Consider the following 7,694-nt stretch of genomic DNA (forward strand, 5'->3'; position numbering starts at 1 on the left):
CACCTCTTCTAATTCTTCACTCAAAATATGCCTTGGAGGTTACACATCCTCCTCAACATCGCTTTCTAGTCCAATGGAAGAAGGCTCAACAAGATCATCAAGGGGATTGATCAATGTGGACAAAAAATCACTAATGATGGAATCCACTTCTTGATCGATTTCTCTCAACTCTTTATCCACTTCCTTAACATCACTCTCCTCCTTAACATCACTTTCAAACTCCGTGGAAGAAGGCTCTTCAACTCGTGATTCTTCCATGTACTCAACGTATCCTAACTCCCCAACCACTACTTCTTCTTGTTCAATAATCTCTATCTCCTCCTCTTGTTGCACTTCTTGCTTTAACTCCTCTTCTTTACCTTGAAGCTCCAAATTCACTCCCTCACTAAGCTCCTTGATTGCTTCTCCACATTCAACAATGGGAGTGCCTTGATCGCGCAAGCTTAGGTAGGATGAGTACATATTGCTAACGGCTTCTACCACGGTAGCAAACACGACTTCTAGCTTCTTAAACTCCTCTTTCGCCCCCTCTTGTTGCCGTAGGATACGAGATTCGAGATCTCTTAGTTCTAGCATGAGGGCTTCATTGGAAGGCGGTCGAGGAAGAGAGGGTTCATCGTTTGGAGGAAGGGTATTGTAATTGGAAGGTGGTTCATATTAGTGAAAGTCTTGAGGTGGTGTATATGGAATTTGTGGTTCATGGGAATATTAGTGTTGGAATGGTGGTGGCCCTAGATATGGTTCATATGGTGGTTGGTATGGTGGATATAGGTTAGGATCATATGGAGGTGAATGGTGGTATGAGGCTTGTGAGTATGGTAGAGGGCTATATTGAGGAGTGGGTCTATATGTATGTGGTGGTTGTGGTTGACAATCGCAATAAGGGTCATCACACACATTAGATTGGTATGCATTAGGATTTGGATTGTACCCATAAGAATCTAGAGGAGGTTGTTGCCAAGAAGGTTGTCCATAAGCTTGGGGCTCCTCCCACCTTTGATCTCCAACTCATTGATGCAAATCCTCATTAAAGCTTCCATTTCCTACAACAAAGTTGTAACCACACTCATAGCCGAAAGAGTGAGAATGCATAGTGAAAGAGAAAATAAAAACAAAAGCTAACAAGAAATAAAGAAAACAAAGTCCTACAACTAGCAACAACTAACAAAGAAGCAAAAGGCAAACATATTCACAATATATACAATAGCCAATAACATAGCACCATTGCAATTCCCCGGCAATGGCGCCATTTTGATATAGAGGGATTTGTTGTGTCGGTCTAGAACTTCTCTTATAGAAATAAGAACTTCGTTGTAAGCATAGCTCCAAACCAACAAATAATTCTCACATCAAAAATTTGAGTTGTCACAAGTACAAACCCCAATAAAAAGTTAACCGAAGTATTGAATCCTCGGGTCGTCTCATAAGGAATTGCAATGAAGTGGTCAATTATTGGCTATGAAAATGCAAGGGGGTTTGATCTGATGAAATGACAAGAAAATAAATGGCAAGTAAAATAAAGCAACAACTAAAGAAAGCAATTAATAAAGAGAGACATTCATGGCAAGGATTAGGAATGTAGGCTTTCTATCCTAGTCATTAATAACAATAGTTAACAAGAATTTATCTTATTTCGTTATCTCCAATAATGGAAGAAGGTATAATGTTATCTTCACACTGAGAAAAAGTCAAATAAGACTAGCTAATCTCAATCCAAAAGTCCTAATCAACCCACCAATTGAATTAGTAAGAGATTAGAGTCAATGGAAACAATACTAGCTAACAACTCTAGATCACCAACATAGGTTGGATATTGATGACTCAAGATTACCTAATTCCTCTTTTCAAGCCAAGAATGCTCAAAAAGCTACTCTAACAACTAACCAAGCATTTTGTCAAATACTTGGAAGGCATAAAAAAAAACTTAATGAATTGCAAGGAAAGATAAATTCTACCACTACCAATTGCAAGGAATTAATAATAACTACTCAAATCAACAATAAAAGAACATCAAACATCAATTGCATTGAAAAAGATCCAAATCTAACATGAGTTCATTAACATAAAAGAGGCATAAAGGGGAAATTAACATGGAAACTAAGAAAATCAAACTACTGGAGCATGAAAATGTAAAGAAAACAAGATGAGAACAATAAATTGAACCTAGATCTATGATGAAAATAAGCCTAAGAACCCTAATTCTAGAGAGAAGAAGGAGTTTCTCTCTTTAGAAACTAAACTACATGATGCTATCCTACAACTAAGTGCTCCCCCTTGCCCAAGCTTGAATTCTACATAAAGTACCCTCAGAAACGAGTTGGATTTGGTCCTGGGCAGCTCAGAAATCGCCCCCAGCGATTTCACTTTAAGTGAGTCACGTGCCGAGTATCACGCATGTGCGTGGGCGACGCATGCGCGTCGATTGCCAAAACTCCTACTCACGCGTACGCGTGGGTGACACGTGCACGTGGCTTGCAACTCTTCAATGCATGCGTACGTGTGGATGACGCGTGCGCGTGGCCCTCAATTCTTCAAATGCTCATTTCTTCATGAATTCTCCACTTTGCATGCTTTTCTCTTCACTTCTTCCATCCAATGCTTGCCTTATAAACCTAAAATCACTCAACAAACACATCAAGGCATCGAATAGAATTAAGGTGAAATAAAATTACCAATTTTGAGGCTTAAAAAGCAAGTTTTTACACTTAAGTATAAATTAAGGGAGAATTACAAAACCATGCTATTTCATCGAATAAATGTGGAAAAAGGTGATAAAATCCCCTAAATTAAGCACAAGATAAACCGCAAAATTAGGGTTTATCAATAGTAAAAAAATTTAATCCAGAAAGACAAAGCATCTCCAAAGCCTCAACCATTCTCATATCATTGAATTCCCATCTATCTACTAACTTTTATTTATTTAATTTGTTTTATACTTTTTCTATGACAAACTATAATTTCTATCTGCCTAACTAAGATATGCAAGGAATCCACTGCTTGCTCAAACCAACAATCTCCATGGGATCGACCCTCACTCACTTGAGGTATTACTTGGATGACCCGGTATACTTGCCGGTCTATCTGTGTAAATTCTGCGGAACCAGATTCGTGCACCAAGTTTTTGGTGTCGTTGCCGAGAATTGTTCAGATTTGACAAACTACCGGATTATCTTATTGCTTAGATTAGGTACTTTTTAATAGAATTTTCAAAAATCTTTGCTTTTCTTTTCTTTTTGATCTTTATCTTTTTGTTTGAGTCTTTGTTCTTGTTTTTATTATAATTTCGAACTTTCTTGCTTTCTTTTCAAAAAAAATTTCAAAAATAGTGTCTTTTGTTTGAGTCTAGTGTCAATTCTTGAGTTTGGTATCTGTTGTATGTTCTTTGTTTCCTTTGAATTTTTGAAAAATTTCTTAGTGTTCTTTCTTGGTATTCAAGTTGTTCTTGTTTTGATCTTAAAAATTTTAAGTTTGGTGTCTTTTGGTGTTTTTCTTCTTAAGTTTTCGAAAATTTAGAGTCTTAAATCTAAAAACTTTTAGTTTGGTGTCTTTTGGTATTTTTCTTTTTATGTTTTCGAAAATTTAGAGTCTTAGATCTAAAAATTTTAAGTTTGGTGTCTTTTGGTTGTTTTTCTCTTTCTTCATTAATTCAAAAAATAAATAAAAAATATCTTTTCTATCTTTATTAAAAATATTTTCGAAAATTTCAAAAAAAATTTCAAATTTTAATTTCAAAATTATTATCTTATCTTATCTTAATTTCAAATTTCAAATTTCAAATCTTATCTTTTTAAAATCTTTTCTTTTAATTGTGATTCTATCTTATCTTATCTTTCTTTTAAATTTAAAATTCAAAACTTTTTCAAATCTTTATCTTATCTTTTGTTATCTTTCATTAAATTTCAAATATTTATCTTATCTTATCTTAAATTTGAATTTCAAAATCAAATATTTTCAAAACCCAAATTTTTTCAAATCTTTATCTTATCTTGTTTCCAATTAAAAATTAAAAATTTAAATTTCAAAATTTTTAGAATAAAATCTTTTTCTAATCTTCTATCTTATCTTATTTTCAAATCTTTCTTAATTTGTTACTTTTTTTCTGTTTCTTCATTTTCAAAACTTCCTAACTAATTCTTCTCTCTTCTATTTTCGAAAACTTCTCTTCTCTTTCTCTCTCCTGTTTTTTGAAAATCACATTCAAGTTTTCAAATATTTTTAATTTAATTAATAAATAAAATAAAAACAAAAATATTTTAATTCTAGTTTCTCTTTTTACTTTTAAATTTTCGAATTCTTCTATCCTCTCATTCGAATTCTTCTTCTCTTCTCTCCATCCTCATTCTTCTTTCTTCTTCACATCTCACAGGGAGTCCTCTATTCTTCAACATAGAGCTCCCATTATTCTTCTTTCTTGTTTTCTTGTTTATGAGCAAGAATAGAGATAAAGAAACTCTCTTTGATCCTGATCCTAAACCTGAGAGGACCCTAAGGAGGCATTTACAACAAGTTAAAGCACAACACTTTGGAAAAGATCTCAAAGCACTTTTTGAACAAGAAACAAAAAATATAAGCGTGGCAGCCGAATAGAACAATGGAGGAGATGCAAAGAAGGTTTTTGGTGACTTCATTGCACCAATTTCTGACTTCTATGGAAGAAGTATCTCTATACCTTCCATTAGAGAAAATAACTTTGAGCTAAAGCCTCAGTTAGTCTCTCTAATGCAACAGAATTGCAAATTCCATGGACTTCCACTGGAAGATCCACATCAGTTCTTATCTGAATTCTTGCAAATCTGTGACACTATTGAGACCAATGGAGTGGATCCTGAGGTCTGTAGACTTATGCTTTTCCCTTTTGTTGTTAGAGACAGAGCTAGGATATGGTTAGATTTTCAACCTAAGGAAAGCCTAGACTCTTGAGAAAAGTTGGTCAATGCTTTCTTGGCCAAGTTCTTTCCACCTTAAAATGAGCAAGCTCAGGGTGAAAATTCAAACCTTCAGACAAAAAGAGGGTGAATCCCTCTATGAAGCTTGGAAAAGCTACAAGCAACTGATCAGAAAGTGTCCTCTTGACATGCTCTCAGAATGGTCTATCCTAGGTATTTTATATGATGGTCTATCTGAGATATCCAAGATTTCTTTGGATCATTCTGCTGGTGGATCACCCCACTTGAAGAAAATGCCTGAAGAGGCACAGAAACTCATGGAAATGGTTGCAAATAACTAATTCATGTACACTTATGAGAGAAACCCTGTGAATAATGGGGTAGCTCAGAAGAAAGGAGTCTTGGAAGTTGACACTCTGAATGCCATATTAGCTCAGAACAAGATCTTAACCCAGTAGGTCAATATGATCTTTCAGCACTTGACTGGAGTGCAAGCTGCAGCTAGCATCACTCAAGACACCTCCTATGATGGAGATGCCTATGATCCAGATTAACCCATGATTGAAGAGGTGAATTACATGGGAGAACCATATGGAAACACCTACAACCCTTCATGGAGGAATAATCCTAACCTCGCATGGAAGGATCAACAGAAGCCTCAGCAAGGTTTCAACGATAATCAAGGTGGAAGAACCCAGAATAGGTTCAACAACAGACCACCATTCCTATAAGGTCCCACACCACTTGGGTAGGGGAACGAAGCATGCCTTATAAGGGTGTGGATACCTCTCCCTAGCATGATGCGTTTTGACGAGTGAGTGTGGGGGGCTTCGACTATCATCCCTATCGTCAAAGGCAAAACCGTGAGGCCTTGTATGCCAAAGCGGATAATATCGTGCTAGTGGGTGGTCTGGGCTGTTACAGATGGTATCAGAGCCGGAGTCCAGATCGATGTGCCAGCAAGGGCACTGGGCTCTGTTAGGGGGTAGATTGTAAGGCCCCACATCGGTTGGGGAGGGGAACGAAGCATGGCTTATAAGGGTGTGGATATCTCTCCCTAGCATGACGCATTTTGACGAGTGAGTGTGGGAGGCTTCGGCTATCATCCCTATCGTCAAAGGCAAAACTGTGAGGCCTTGTGTGCCAAAGCGGACAATATCGTGCTAGCGGGTGGTCTGGCCTATTACAATTCCCATATTCTCAGCAACAGATTGAGACTTCTAAGTAGAGTCTTTCTGACTTAGCAACTATAGTCTCTGAAATCTCTAAGACCACTCACAGTTTCATAACAGAAGCTAGGTCTTCCATCAGAAATCTGGAGGTATAAGTTGTTCAGCTAAGCAAGAGAATCCCTGAGACCCCTCCTAACACTCTTCCTAGTAACACTGAAGTGAACCTAAGAGAAGAGTACAAGGCCATCACAGTGGACATTGAGGATGAATCTGAAGAAGATGATTTGGCGTTGAACGCCAGTAAGGAACTCCCTACTGGGCGTTCAACGCCCAACAAGGAACCATCCTTGGCGTTAAACACTAGTAAAGAACTTCTTACTAGGCATTCAACGCCTACAAAGGCACCATCACTAGTGTTGAACGTCAGTAAGAAAGTCCTTACTGGGCGTTTAACACCCACAAAGGCACAACCACTGGCGTTGAACACCAGTGAAGGTATTCAAGCTGGGCGTTCAATGCCCAAAGAAACACAAGTACTGGCATTGAATGCCACAATAGGGATAGTTGGCAACCCTAAGCCCACTGAAAACTTCCCTGTTGAAGAATTGATAGAACCCAAGGTTCATGAGGAGCCCATTAAAGTTCCCTTGAATGCTTGGTTGAAGATCATAGAATTTGAAGAGTACTCTTCCTCTGATCGGGAAGAGGAAACTAGGGAAGAGTAAGTTGCTCGGTACCTAGGAACTCTGATGAAGTTGAATGCCAAGTTTTTTGGCACAAACCTATTGGAGGAAGAACCTCCAATGCTCAGCAAGGAACTCAATGCCTTGGTTCAGCAGAAACTACCTCAGAAGTTGCCGGATCCTGGACGCTTCCTGATTCCCTGCACCATAGGCACCATTACCTTTGATAAGGCTTTGTGTGACCTAGGGTCAAGCGTAAACCTTATGCCACTCTCTGTAATGGAAAAGTTGGGAATCTTTGAGCTACAAGCTACAAGAATCTCATTAGAGATGGCAGACAGGTGAATGAAAAAGGCTTATGGTCGTGTAGAGGATGTCTTAGTAACGGTTGAGAACCTTTACATCCCTGCAGATTTTATAATCATGGATACTGGGGAGGAAGAGGATGAATCTATAATCCTTAGAAAACCCTTCCTAGTCACTGCCAATGCCATCATTGATGTAGCAAAGGGGGAGTCGATTCTACAATTATGGGAGGACCACTTCTTGTTCAAGATGCCTAACCCTAACTCTCCCTCTAACAACAGAGAAACAATTGTTCAACACTTAGTGTTCCAACCCTCTCTCTCAGTGCAAAGTTATACAGAGTCGCCAGACACCAATTCTAAGTTTGGTGTTGGACAGCCATTATCAAGCACTGAGAACAAAGGTACTAAGAAGAAAGTACCTAAAGAGATCCCCACTGAAGGCCTCTCATCTGGTATGAGAGTCATCTTCACTGACAATCGAGTCGTTCCACACACTGTGAACAGGATCCTATCTCTGGAACATATGGAACTTATCCATGAGAGCATATGGAAGAAGTTCACTATAAGGGGCAAAATTCTGAGCCCCTGTCCATCTCTGTAAGGAGCTAACAGTCAAGCTAGTGACGTTAAAGAAGTGCTTGTTGG

General features: G+C 38.2%; 1 non-coding gene across 1 annotated transcript; it reads right to left on the reverse strand.

Annotated features, from left to right (window-relative positions):
- Positions 1-4,972: 4,972 nt before the first annotated feature.
- Positions 4,973-5,076, reverse strand: LOC112787775 (small nucleolar RNA R71). Its single transcript, XR_003195168.1, has one exon. It is a non-coding gene; the product is annotated as a small nucleolar RNA R71 (small nucleolar RNA).
- Positions 5,077-7,694: the final 2,618 nt, after the last annotated feature.

Source organism: Arachis hypogaea, chromosome 20 (assembly GCF_003086295.3).
Source record: "Arachis hypogaea cultivar Tifrunner chromosome 20, arahy.Tifrunner.gnm2.J5K5, whole genome shotgun sequence".
NCBI classification, from domain to species: Eukaryota; Viridiplantae; Streptophyta; class Magnoliopsida; order Fabales; family Fabaceae; genus Arachis; species Arachis hypogaea.